The sequence below is a fragment of the Mustela lutreola genome, chromosome 5 (assembly GCF_030435805.1).
Source record: "Mustela lutreola isolate mMusLut2 chromosome 5, mMusLut2.pri, whole genome shotgun sequence".
NCBI classification, from domain to species: domain Eukaryota; kingdom Metazoa; phylum Chordata; class Mammalia; order Carnivora; family Mustelidae; genus Mustela; species Mustela lutreola.
The window spans coordinates 88,719,639-88,733,425 of NC_081294.1; positions in this window are offsets into that span (position 1 = coordinate 88,719,639).

Below are 13,787 nucleotides of genomic sequence, written 5' to 3' on the forward strand. Positions count from 1 at the left end.
TCTACAAAATGACATGGAAGACATCCCTGGGCATTTGCCTTCACTGTTACTCCCACTCGGTTCTCTGCCCGAGTACTTCTTCATTGTTTTGCATTTTCATCTGACTAGCTGAAATTTCCACCTGCATCTTCTGTCCCTGCATTTTTTTTAACTCTTTAAATACCGCCTTGAAGAAAAGGAAAAAGCAAGCAGAAGAAATGAGGTCACTTAAGCAATTTATGGCTTCAGCTAAAGCTTTGTGTTATCATAAAAGGGAAGCAGAAAACATGTGGATGTATAAATAGAGGTGTAGAACACAAGTTCACAGAAATTTATTCTCTCACTGTATAAGGATGAGCTCACATTTAGAACGCAGGCTCGAAGCTGGTTGCCTTCGTGAGAAGTGGGATACTGGTTACACCGAGGACAACTGGAGGAATTTAGGTCTTTCTGGCACTTGCTGTGGACCAGATGCTGGGGCGTTGGCCTCTGGAGCAAATTAAACTGAAGACATTTAATAGCAACCTAAATCTTAATGGCTGAAAGAGGAAATGCAGCAGAGGATTTGAAACTAGGTCAAGGAGGAACCTCTGGTAAACCTCTCAAGATGGCTGTTTCCAACATTATATTTCTTCCTATCAGTTATTTTCAAAAGGAAAATGTGCTTTCCCAGATGGTAGCCTTCCTGAGCCCAAAACAAGATAAATAAGCACACCTGCAGAGATAGAGGACCAAAAATCCAAGCCAGCCATGCATCGCCAAACTTCTGTCCCCACCTTGTGGGTGTTACACTGCCTCCTGGCCACAGGGAGCAAGGGAGGCAAAATCCTGACCTTGGGATGAGAAATACCCCATAAGGACACAGATCAATCAACAGTCTGAGGTCATTATAATTTAATGCATTTTAGATGGTTATTTGAACAGATGGGGGCAGTGTCCATGCATAAGTCAGTTTCTTGACCCACTTCCACTCACACCAAAGGAGAGATGAGCTCCCTGCAGCGGGCAATCTAAAGCAAGATTAGAGCAGGTGTCGACAAGGCTTCCTAAAATCCTACAGGCATTCTCTTGTGATGGCATTCCCTCGTGAGTAAAGAAAGAAAACTCTGCCTATCCCACTTGACTATTTCCTTCAAGGGAACTTAATGGTTGTCACAAAAAGGAAATATCACCAAGGGAAAGAGCATGTCAGATGCAAACATGCAGGACAAGATACTTTTGAAGCCATGGGCATTTTTTACTGAAACTGGTTTGTGGCAGATGCTGTGTGAGACCCCCAGTCCTTCTGAGAAACACTGCCCCACCAAGGAAAGGAGCCCTGAGCAGTAATTCCAGTAGGATCAGCGAGGTTCATGCCAAGAGACCTACTTTGGGGTGAAAACTACCAATCCCAGATTTTTCTGGGACCTGTCTCACACAAAAAGTTCCATAGAAAGAGAAAAGATAATTAGGAAGTCAGTCAGACCTTCCTCACAAGTGAAGCTGGAGAAAGTATGGAGAGTGAGGAAGAAAGCAAGAAGACACAAAGATAAGGAGAAGCCTGGAGGGGCACACCCACAGTAAAGGCAGAACTCGGAAGGAAGAGACACTGTATCCTGCTGCTGGGGTGCTTAGAGACTGGAGGGATGGTGGTCCCAAACAGCCATCTGATCTCTCCCAGGCTTTGTAAGACCCACCTCACAAGTCTCTCTCCTCTCTTTATGGAGCTTAATGATTCAACTCTTTATAAGTTTCCATAAGACACAGTTATCAGGGGCGCCTGGGTGGCTCAATTGGTTAAGCGACTGCTTTCAGCTCAGGTCATGATCCCGGAGTCCTGGGATCGAGTCCCGCATCAGGCTCCCAGCTCCATGGGGAGTCTGCTTGTCCCTTTGACCTTCTCCCCTCTCATGCTCTCTCTCTCTCACTCTCTCTCTCAAATAAATAAATGGAAATCTTAAAAAAAAAAAAAGACACAGCTATCAGCTGACATTCCCAGTGGCAACACTTGAGTCTCCAACCCTCCAATCTCCATTATTGAAAGAGACCCAATGCTGATATCACCAGCTAGACCCCAAGACTGAGAAAGTTCTTTTTTTTTTTCTCTTTCATTCTTTACCCTTTTTTCTTTCCTTCTTCTTTTTTTTTTTTTCCCATGCCCCAACAGCTCCCCCTGCTATTCAGAACCTCTATTGCCATCATTTGAATGCAGGCTGCATCACGGGTGAGCACTGTCAGTGAAACCTCTTTAGTAGGTTGTCTAGGGCAGAAAATTCTCCAGAGCCTCAGCACAATTGTCTCTGGCTACTGTGAATACAGAGATCACCATGGCAACACAAGCAGGTAAAGAGCAGTGTTATTTTTTTCCTGATGGGGTGAGGTTACAGAAAGGTCCTTGAGTTCCCAAAACTCATCGTCTCCAACATCCGTTAGGCCGCTCTCCATCTCTTACTGCAGGAAGTCACCCTCGCACACCTAGGGTCCAGACTACATTCAACACACCGGAAAATACTATATATAAAATAGACACATCAGTCAGTCACTGGCTACTCATCAGAGCATTGCTACAACACTATATAGCCTAAGGCCCAACACCAAACCCTAGTGGAAAGAAGGAGACTAAGGATTTGAAATCATTTTCCTAAATGCCAATCTTCCATTCCTTCAAATAAATAAATAAATAAATAAAAGGTAGAAAGACTCTAGATTTTGTGTGGCATAGCATTCTGTACTTAAAACTTCTCAGTATTTTCTTTATTTATTATCAAAATCCTAAAGACCACTAGAGTTTTTTTGATTACTAATAAAGAATGGACTGTGGTTAGGCAGAAGAGAACAGTGCCCACATTTTGTGAGGAAATCTGAAAAAGAATAGCACAGTTGGCTTCCTTTATAAAAGTTACACTCTCTGCCTCAGAGAAAGTAAAAATTCCTACATTGGCAAATTTCACTGAAAAGAGATAATTAGTTCTTTTCATTCAAACTGCTGGCTTGGTATGACACAGTGTGCCACCGTGTTAAACAGCAAGCTGTGCAGCCACGGTCAGCTTAACTACTTACTTAGGAGAGCTGAGTAATGGCTCTCAAGTTACTCATCTCTCCAGACGGGAGAGCTGTGCTATAAATACAGTATTATCAATAACTCACAGTATGACCATGAGCAAATCAACCATCACACCTCATTTCCACCTCAGCCCCCCAAATGTCAACTGAAGGTTACATGCTTGCTTTCCTATTTAGCTTCAAGCCATGCTCCTCAGCATTTTGTTCTTTAGGGTCATAACTATAGACAACAGTCACGCCCTGATGCACTGCTACAAGTCAAGATGGCTCATGAAAAGGCTGAGTAGGTTAGATTGCAGCTTATGCTCAAAGCCTCCCCGCAAGTACCACTAACTCCTTCTCTTGCTTACTAGATTTACCAGGATGGTAGGCAGCCTCTAAGATGGTCCCAGCAACTACCAGCCTCCTGGTGTTCACACTGTTGCACAATTCTCTCCCCTTAGGTGTGGGCTGGACCAAGTGACTCTCTTCTGACAAACAGAATATAGTAAAAGCTGTGAAATATCACTTCTGAGACAATAGGGCAAAAAAACCTCAAAAAACAAAACTGATTGTACCTTGCTTATTCCCTCTTGCTCTCTGTTTTACTCACTCTGATGAAGCTAGCTAGAGAAGTCCACAGTGAAATGAACAGAGGCCGGCCCACAGCGAACAGCCAGCAAAGAATTAAGGCCTTCAAAGCCTCTAAGGAACTGAGTCCTGACAACAAACATGTGAGTGAACTTGGAAGTGAAACCTTCTGCTTTCCAGTTGAACCTTCAGATGAGACCACTGCTCTGGCTAACATTTTGAGTGCAGCCTTGTTAGAGACAATGAGACCATGAGGCTGTTGCCCCTAGCTAAGCAATGTCTATATTCCTGACCCACAGAAACTCTGAGCTTATAAGGGGGTATTGTTTTAAGCCACTAATTTTGGGATAATTGTCAGGTGCAAAATAGATAGCTAATAAAAAATATGGTCCAAAATCATGATATAGTATTTTTGATGAAATGGTGATTTTTAAATGTTTATGTCTCAATCCACTCTAATGGTTATAACTCAATTTAGTGAGGTATTGAGCCTCAACCAGCATTTTTTTTTTTAAATTTCTTTTAGCGTAACAGAATTGTTTTTGCACCAAACGCAGTGCTCTATGCAATGCATGCCCTCCATAATACCCACCACCTGGTACCCCAATCTCCCACCCCCCACCCCTTCAAAACCCTCAGATTGTTTTTCAGAGTCCATAGTCTCTCATGGTTCATCTCCCCCTCCAATTTCCCTCAACCCCCTTCTCCTCTCCATCTCCCCATGTTTTCCATGTTACTTGTTATGCTCCACAAATAAGTAAAACCATTATGATAACTGATTCTCCCTGTATGACTTATTTCACGCAGCATAATCTCTTCCAGTCCCGTCCATGTTGATACAAAAGTTGGATATTCATCCTTTCTGATGGAGGCATAATACTCCATAGTGTATATGGACCACATCTTCCTTATCCATTCATCCGTTGAAGGGTATCTTGGTTCTTTCCACAGTTTGGCAACCGTGGCCATTGCTGCTATAAACATTGGGGTACAGAAGGCCCTTATTTTCACTACATCTGTATCTTTGGTCAACCGGCATTTTTTAATGAAACAGAATGAAATGAAATTGAATGGGATATAAAAGAAAATATATCAGAACTCATAAGTGTTAAAGATAAATAGTGTCTTATGAAACTGTTATTTCATAAATATATTTTATACATTAGGTCATGGTGTAAAATATATTTGTTAATATGAATTGAGCCAAAACTATTTGAAATACACGGTCCTAAGGGCAATTGTAATCAGATGAGAAAATAAATTGAACTCTTGCTGTGGTATGAATGTTTGTGTCTTCCTGAAATTTGCAAATTGGAATCCTAATGCAATGTGATATCAGAGAGTCATATGGATGGAGCCCTCATGAATAAGATTACTGCTCTGATAAAAGAGATGCCCCCCTCTCCCACCACCACCAACTGAGCTCCCTGGTCCCTTCCACCATGTGAGGATACAATGAGAGGTCTGTGATTAGGATGAGCATCTTCACCCAAACATGTTGGTGCCAAAACTCTGGCTTCTAGAACTGTGTGAGAAACACAATTTTTTTCTTATTTATAAGCCACCTAGTCTGTGGCATTTTGTTATAGCTACCCAAATGGATTAAGATAACTCTCCTCCCTCCACCTGGCCAAATTCAACGAAATGTTAAGGCTTGGCTCAAGTTTTCCTTCCCCCTCTCTAGAGCCTTGTGTCACTACTCTAGCACAGTGGCTTTCTCCACTCCTTCTTGGAATGTAAAACTTACAAGAATCTGGTGTGATTGGCAATAACTTATATTAATTTGAGTTGACAATCCGGTGTCAATGACAATAAGTTAGATTAATCTGAGTTGTTATTTATTGTTGAGCATGGGGTATTTCTCCTGAAATAACAGCACAATTCTTGAGAGCAAGGGCTGTGATTTCATTTCTCTGTATCCTCCATAGTATATACTGTGTCAAGTGTAAAATGTGTGAAGAAGAGGTTTTTGGATCACCTTTGATGATGGAGGTTTATTATGTAAGAGCACAGGAATGCAGAATAGCACCGTGATTATCTCCTTATGTAAGGCTGAAAACTGGTGCCGATCCCAAAGGGATCCAAATTCTAATCCCTGGATCCTGGAAATGTTACTTTTTATGGAAATAAGATCTTTCCATATGAGATTAACTTAAGGATCTTGAGATGAGGAGATTATCCCATTTTATGAGTGAGTCCTAAATGCAATCATATATATTCTTATACCTGGGAGGCAGAGGGACTTACAGTACAGATAAATAGAAAATCAATGTGACCTGAGAGACAGAGATTGGAGTAATGCAGGTCCAAAGCAAAAAATGCTAGCAGGCACCAGAGGCCAGAAAAAGAAACAGATTCTCCCCTAGAGCCTCCACAGGGAGCATAGGCCTAGCACCAATCCCTTGCTTTTGACCTAGTGGTACTGGTTTTGGACACGTGTATTCTAAAACTGAGAGAGAATAAATATGTTATTTGATGCCATCTCATTTGTGGTAATTTGTTACAGTAGCCCCTAGAAATCTACAAACGCATACAATTTTGACTTCTATGCCCAGCATATCCAGTATTATGATGTGCAGCAGGTTTTACTACTCTCAATAATGTTTATTCAGGAAACATTCCTATTTATTCTGGAATTTTCAGGAAAATAACCTAAAAGGCAGTGGCCAACTTTCTTCCCAAGGAGAAGATTAGGCTGGGGTGACTAGTGCCACCGAGTATGGAATATCTCTAGTAGGCAGTGCTCTTGACAAATTATCTTGAAGGCAGCTGGACTCCCACCTTTTCATACCATGTGTGGTAACTCTGAGATCATGCCAGTTGTGATCAGGTTACCGGGAAGCTAAGGTAAAGAGGCTAAGACAGACATTCTCATTCTAATAATTGGCTGAGGGATGCTGTCAGGATAAGCAGAATAAGAGAGGCAGAGCAGATGGGGGCAAAACAGATGTGGCCTCAGCCAGAGATGAGTTCAGTCTGATCCTATGAAAATTCACTGCACCAAAAAGTTGGTTCCACCTTGAGGCAAGCCGGCCAGACTTTGTATCCCCACCCTGTCACTCAAGGATTGAGAGATGGGAAGATGGCAGGAGAGATTAGGACCTCCCAGGCACAGAGGAAATCAATCGTTCCATGGGCTTGTTACAAGGAATCGTTCATAAAAATATCTGTAAATAAAGTCACATTAACAAAGCATTATGTCAACAGTTAATGAGTATATGCATGATAAGATATTATTACGACAAATTTAGACTGGTCCTAAAGTGCTGGCACAAAGGCAGTCAATGAGTATTATTGACTAGCTCTGAGTCTGAACTCTGGGATCCCTTAGCCTGTGGCACAGGGAGGCAGCCTAGTAAATCTCAGTCAGGCTGCAGAAACAAACCTGACCTTCAGTAGAGGAAAGTTGTGACGACACTCAGCTCAGAAAGAGCCTTTCTGAGGCATTACATAAAGGTGGCAACATGTTCTTGCAGGCCAGTGGAAGGACCTCTTCATAGCAAGTGACATCTACAAACTGTAGGCATTTGGGATCACGCTGGGATCCCTGCTTGAACCCAGGATGAAAAGCCTGATCCAAACACGGACTAGATGGAACCAGAGCCATCTTGTTGGTTCTTCAGGCAGGCCGGGTGAAACAGCAAAGTATCCAAAGAGGTGTGAATCCTACCTTTCATGTGGGGAAATGTGTGACCTGCAAAGCCTTGCCTTTGATCATTTAAATCCAACTCTCCTGAATGGGTCCTTGAAATTAAGAGAACGCCTTGTGAATTTTCAAAGCATTTCTGAGACATGCTAGACTGCCACACTGCCGAAGTCAGCCAGGTGAAAAAGCAAGAGCCCAGACGGAGATGGGGGCAGGGAAGGAGGGAGCCACAGCCACAGGGACCCTTCTCCCCCACACCCCACACTCTCCGCTCCGTCCTCAACCAGCATTTTCCAGTCCCATGCCTGGATCTCATGCCTGGGCAAAACAGATGAGAGAGAAAGAGAAAAAAGGAACAGAGAGGCAGAGAGAGACACAGAGAATGAAATAGCCCTGTGGACTTTTTAGGACATTTCAAAACAGCAAAATACCAAACATCATCTACCAAAGTACTATTTCACAAATGAAAGCCATTTAAATAGATAGATAGATAGATAATGATGTCAGAATAACAGGCAGTCCTTTAAGTTGAAGAGATTTTGTTTTAGAAAAAACTCATTACCTTATGTTTACTTTTTTTCCTATTACCTCAAATCAGCACTTGAAGTGTTCTGCCAGCCAGGATTTGAGACGTCAGCCCATGTAAACTCCCTCCCCCCCATACACACTGATAAAAGCTGGTCTCCTTCCAGCGCCACACAAATGAAGGACAAATGAAATACCTGCCCCAAATAAAGGATGTGGAGGTCCTGGAAACTCTTCAAGCAACCACTTCCAGATCTCGTTTTGTTTACTTGCCCAGAGAATTTCTCCTGATCCCAGTAGGGCTGCCAGAAACAGTTCTGACAACCCACAACAAATTAAAGTTTAGCTCTTTTATCCCATGTTATTATTTAACACTTTAAAAAATAAAGATGACGTTAACATTTCCTGAGTGCCTGACTCTATGACAGATGCTGCACCAAGACAGAGGGATACATATATGCACTTTCCCTATATGTAATCATTCAAATATTATTTGCATATAATAAAATTTTGACTTTTTTTTTTTTACAGTGACTAGGAGTTAGACTGATACATATGTTGTGTCACTGTCACCACAATGAAGATAGAGAACAGTTTCCTTTGCTCCAAAAATCTCTCCTTTGTAGTCAACCCTTAACCTCAGCCCCAACCCCTGGAAACCACTGATCTATTTTCATCCCCCCAGTTCTATCCTTTCCAGAATGTCCATGTAACAATTCTCCAGATTTCCATATGGACAGAGTCATAAAGTAGATAGCCTTCTGAATCTGTTTTCTCAAACTTAGCATACGACAACCGACATTCTTCTGTTGTGCATATCAGCAGTCTCTTCCTTATTACTGCCCTATCTGATACCCTTTGCTCATCAGTCGAGGCACAGTTGGGCTGTTTTCTTTCAGGAAGAAAGACTAAAATAAAACTACTGTAAACACTCAAATATTATTTTTGTGTGAATCTAAGTTTTATTTCTCTTGGGTGAATACCTAGGAATGGGGTATTTGAGTCTGAATGTAAGGGTATATTTAATTTTATAAGAAACTACCAAACTATTTTCCAAAATGACTATCATTTTTCATTCCCAACAGTGATGTATGAGAGTTATAGCTGCTCTGTGTCTCTGCTAGCACTTGGTACTGTCGATTCTTATGCATATATATGCTTATATACATTTGTATCTCTCCTGTATATATCTTATATGTATACATATGTATATATCTTTCATATGTATAGTTTCAATATATATTGACTATCTCACATAAACCAGAGACAGAACACAGAGAGGGAGAAAGACTTTTTAGTAAATATGTAGTGATATTTTCTGTGGCTTTTAACTTTTTTAAATTAAAATTCATGTAACATAAAATTAATGATTTCCACCATTTAAATGTATACATTTCGGGGCGCCTGGGTGGCTCGGTGGGTTAAGCCTCTGCCTTCGGCTCAGGTCATGATCTCAGGGTCCTGGGATCGAGCCCCACATCGGGCTTTCTGCTTCACAGGAAGCCTGCTTCCTCCTCTCTCTCTGCCTGCCTCTCTGCCTACTTGTGATCTTTGTCAAATAAATAAATAAAATCTTTAAAAATAAATAAATAAATAAGCGTATACATCTCAGTGGTTTCCAGTATGTTCATAATGTTGTGCAACTATCCCCACTATCTGATTCCAGAATATTAAACAGGGATGATAATTAATTTTATTTGTCATATTGACTGGATCGTAGGTACCAAGACAGTTACTCAAATAAACATTATTTGGGGTCCAGTTCATTCATTCGTTCTTTTCTTTCTTCCTATTCTGGGTGTTTCTACAAGGATATTTTTGAATGGAAATCCATGGTAAAAGAACTCCTTAAAGATATTTAAAAACTCTATTTAGTAGATCTGGACAGATTTGAGAGGAAAAGGCAGAAAGAGCCATGTAAATACTCATAGCACAATGTGATGAATTAAAAGGATTCAGTCACTGGAGCACTGCCTGCATCTCTAAGCAGCCTGACCAAGAAATGTGTAACACTGAAATTCTAAAAGAGAGCATCACAAAGGTGGGAGGAGAGCCAGGAAGGACATGCATGGACTGAGACCAGGCCTAAGCTAAATTCTGCTCTCGTGGGAGATTATCTCCCAGAAGGGATTACCCAACTCACACAGGAGAAGTTAAACAAGATTTATGTAAAATAAGGGATGTTTTTGACAGACCCAGAATGTATTGATGTGCTATATTTCATTGCAGGATAGGCCAAAACACAAGATCCAGAGGAGTGTGATTGAAAACAAATGTCTAGGGGTGCCTGCGTGGCTCAGCCATTGAATGTCTGCCTTCGGCTTGGGTCATGGTGCTGGGGTCCCGTGTCTGGCTCCCTGCTCGGCAGGAGGACTGCTTATCCCTCTCCCACTCCCCATGCATGTGTTCCCTCTCTCACTGTATCTCTGTGTCAAATAAATAAATAAAATATTTAAGAAAAAAAAAGAAAAGAAAAGAAAAGAAAAACAAATGTCTGGACCAGAAGGCAAAGAAAATGTGAAAAGAAGGCAGGCTCTTAATTCCAGCAAACAATCTGAGGAAGAAGGGGAGTGGCTTGAGAAACTGTCAGCTGCCAGGGATCAAGTGAACCCTCCCAGAGTAGAAGGGAAGCCACAGGAAGGGGAACACTAGAGGCACAGTCAGGGTGGCAACGAGAGGTCGCAGAAGAAATGCTACTCAAGTCTGGATTGCCAAGAGCAAAGAACAAGAGAGAGCCTGGAGATGCACCCAGCAGGGGCATGTTTGATGTCTAAGCTCCAGGGACACAAGCAATTAAAATTCGCAAATAACAGAAAGCATCCACAAGAGTAACAAATTAAAATCTTATAGGAAAAAAAGTGAGTGAAGGCTCCATGAGGGACCGTATTAGCCAGAGTCCTCCAGAAAAACAGAACCAACAGGATTTATAGAGACAAATATCTCCAAGGTGATTTAGTCTAGAAATTGGCTCAAGGGCTTATGGAGGCCAGAAGTCTCATCATCTGCTGTCTGCCAGCTGGAGAAGTGGGAAATCAGGTAGTGTCATTCAGTCTAAGTCTTTGAACCAGGAGCAACGATGTCCAGGGCAGCAGAAGACGGGTGTCTCAGCTCTAGCAGAGAAACAGCCAGTTGGTCCTTCTGCCACCGTTTTAGTCTCTGCTTCAGGCCCTCAGCCAATTGGATGCTGCCCACCCACATTAGGAAGGGTCATCCTCTTTCCTGCTCCACTCCGCTCACCAAGTCAAATGCTAATGTCTTACAGAGTCCCCTCACAGACACACCCAGAAATAACACGTTGCCAGGTGTGTGGGCATCTCTTAGCCAAGTGAACACATAAAATCAACCATCCCAGGGCTACTCACAAAGTCAGAGCAAGAACTTTACAACCAAAGTTATGTTATCCTTATTCTTGCTATTTATTTACATACTGTCTTTCCACCAAAGATTAAAATGGAAGAAGGCAGTCCAATCCTAATTTTCTGCCCCCTCTTTCTAGACAAGTAAATGTCAAACAGGAAAGTCACAACACACACACACACACACACACACACACACACACACACACACGCACACACACGCATGCACAAGGATAGAGACGTCCTTTGTGTTAAGGGAGGGGGGCATCAGAGGACCTCTTTGTTCAGAGCACACTGGTCCCAGGGAAAAGCACAGTGACGGGAGTAACTAGATAAGCTCTCACTAATAAAATGAATTACTGCAAGATAAAGGAGCAGGCATGAAGTATTCAAGGTAGTACCTACACGTCCCTAATTAATGAAACAAAACGAAAAAGCGAAAGAAGAAATAAAGCAAGTTTGGACTTTGGACTCCAAATGCTGGGGCCATTATACCAGCAACAGAAAACTCAAAACAGGAAACAACCTGACTGGCTGGTATCAGAGACACGGTGGCTTCTGCCAAGAGCTGCTTGTGTGATTCCTGGCCACTTACACAGACCTTCTCTTCCTATGCCCCTCAAGCATGGGAATCGCCACTGATCTTATACAGGAAAGAATCCTATGGCTGCTTTGCTCCTCTTGCAAAAGGAGAGGACACTCATCGGATGGGGTCATCTAAGTACCGTTATTAGACAATACTCCTCTTCCTGTATTATAAACCTAAAACCGTTTGTCATTCTCTCTGCCAAACCAGAATTACTTACTCTAATGGGTTACCATAACAGATTTTAATATGCAAGTTTGCCAGGGAAGAGAACATAATAAGGTAATATTACCTTCTCCCTTCTTAATTTATCCACAGCCTGACAGTGTGGAAGCCAGCTGCGTTTCATCTTGAACCAAGCCCAGGTGCTTCTATAACTAAAGGGGACTCCTAAGTAAAATGTTTCATCTTCCTTTTACCTGAAATCCTCCCCATGTATTAATGTCAGCTCTCCTCATGAAGACTTCATTATCCATTTTGTGGCTAGGGTGACCATATAATTTATTGTCAAACAGGGACACTGGATGTAAAAATGGGGCAATGGGCATATACCGAGATTCCAGGCAAACCTGGTCACCCTCTGGATGACATTTCCTTAATGACCTTGCAGTGTTAATGACTTGTTTTATCAGCATCATGCATTATTAATTATTCTTTCAAGTCTAGGTTCTGAATCATGTTTTCCTGGTTGAAAATAGCTGAGACAAAACTAGCTGAAGCCAAAAAACAAAGGAGGAGGAGATTTATTTTAAGTGCCTGGGCAATCCCATGGAATCTGACAGCAGAGAGCCACTTGTTGGTCCAAGGACTGGGACAGCACTGGGAACCAGGACGATACGCACCAGTTGGTGGTCTAATCCCTTTCATTTCCATTTTTCTCTGCTCATCTATTTAAGTTTTCTTTTTATCCAAGACTACAAATAACATAATTTCTGGAAAACCAGGCAGTGCAATAGGCCTGGATTCAGAATGATACCTCTGTGCGCTCTGGCCACTTGGTGTCCTAATTTTTGGGTCCTTCATGCTCATCTCTGCAAGACACTTGAGGTTTTATTACTCAGTGGCTTCTTTTTATATAGTTTCTTAACTGCATTTCTCTTTCCCAAAGGGACGTCTGGAAATATGCACTGGCAAAGGGATTTAATGTGGGCAGTGGGGGAGGGTGGTTCAGGAGGGGGAGACACAATGCTCGTTCCTCATTGCCTGGGATGTCCCTACACAATGAACTGCCTAAAACCAACCCCCTCTCATGCTCCTCTTCCTCCTTTCCCCAAATGCCCGTGGAACTCCCACTGAGAGATAGTGAAACACAGTGTGCTGCCTGCGGAAGCCTGGGTGGCTGAGTGCGAAACAGGAGGTCACTGGACTGAGATCAAGCATGGCGGTCTGGGGTTGTAAGGGCCTATTCAGCCAGAGTGGCCCCACCCCGGTTGAACTGCCATTTTGTTGTGAAACTTAAATTGACTCTGCTCCCCCCACCCCTGCCAACAAAGGGAACTTACTTATAAACAAGTCCCAGAAACCAGTCCCAGGTAACAAAGTCCAAGTACAAGGGTTGGTCAGGCCAGGTGGAGGTATTCAATCAGTGGGGGGCACATACTGTCTCCTAGCCACCAAGGTGATGGACTAGTTACCATGGCTACTGTGGGGTGAATTGTAATTCATTTAGCCACCTGTGTGTAGCCAGGCCCAACCACATGGGCTTTGCTCTATAAAAGTTAGTCTGGAAAGCAGGGAGGGGTCATCCTCTCTGTAAGGGGTGGCCCCGACCAGTCTGTTTGACAGTCGGTTTGATTCTTGATGCCTGGCGCGAAATAAAGCTTTGCTTGACTTTTGCTTTGTATCAGTCTTGCTCCTTTAATCACAGGTAAAGTAATACCCATTATTGGGGTACCCAATTTGGGCGGGGGGGGGGGGCAACATTGGGGGCTCGTCCGGGTTTAAATGATGAGAACTGAGCCAGCATCGGAATTTCTGGGTCTGGGTCTGAATCTGTTTTGTTGCAGAGCTCCAGGTATGGCCCACCGGGGTGAAGTTGGACGCAGCCATGCTCTCCAGGGCTGGAGTGGATGCGTGGATGCCC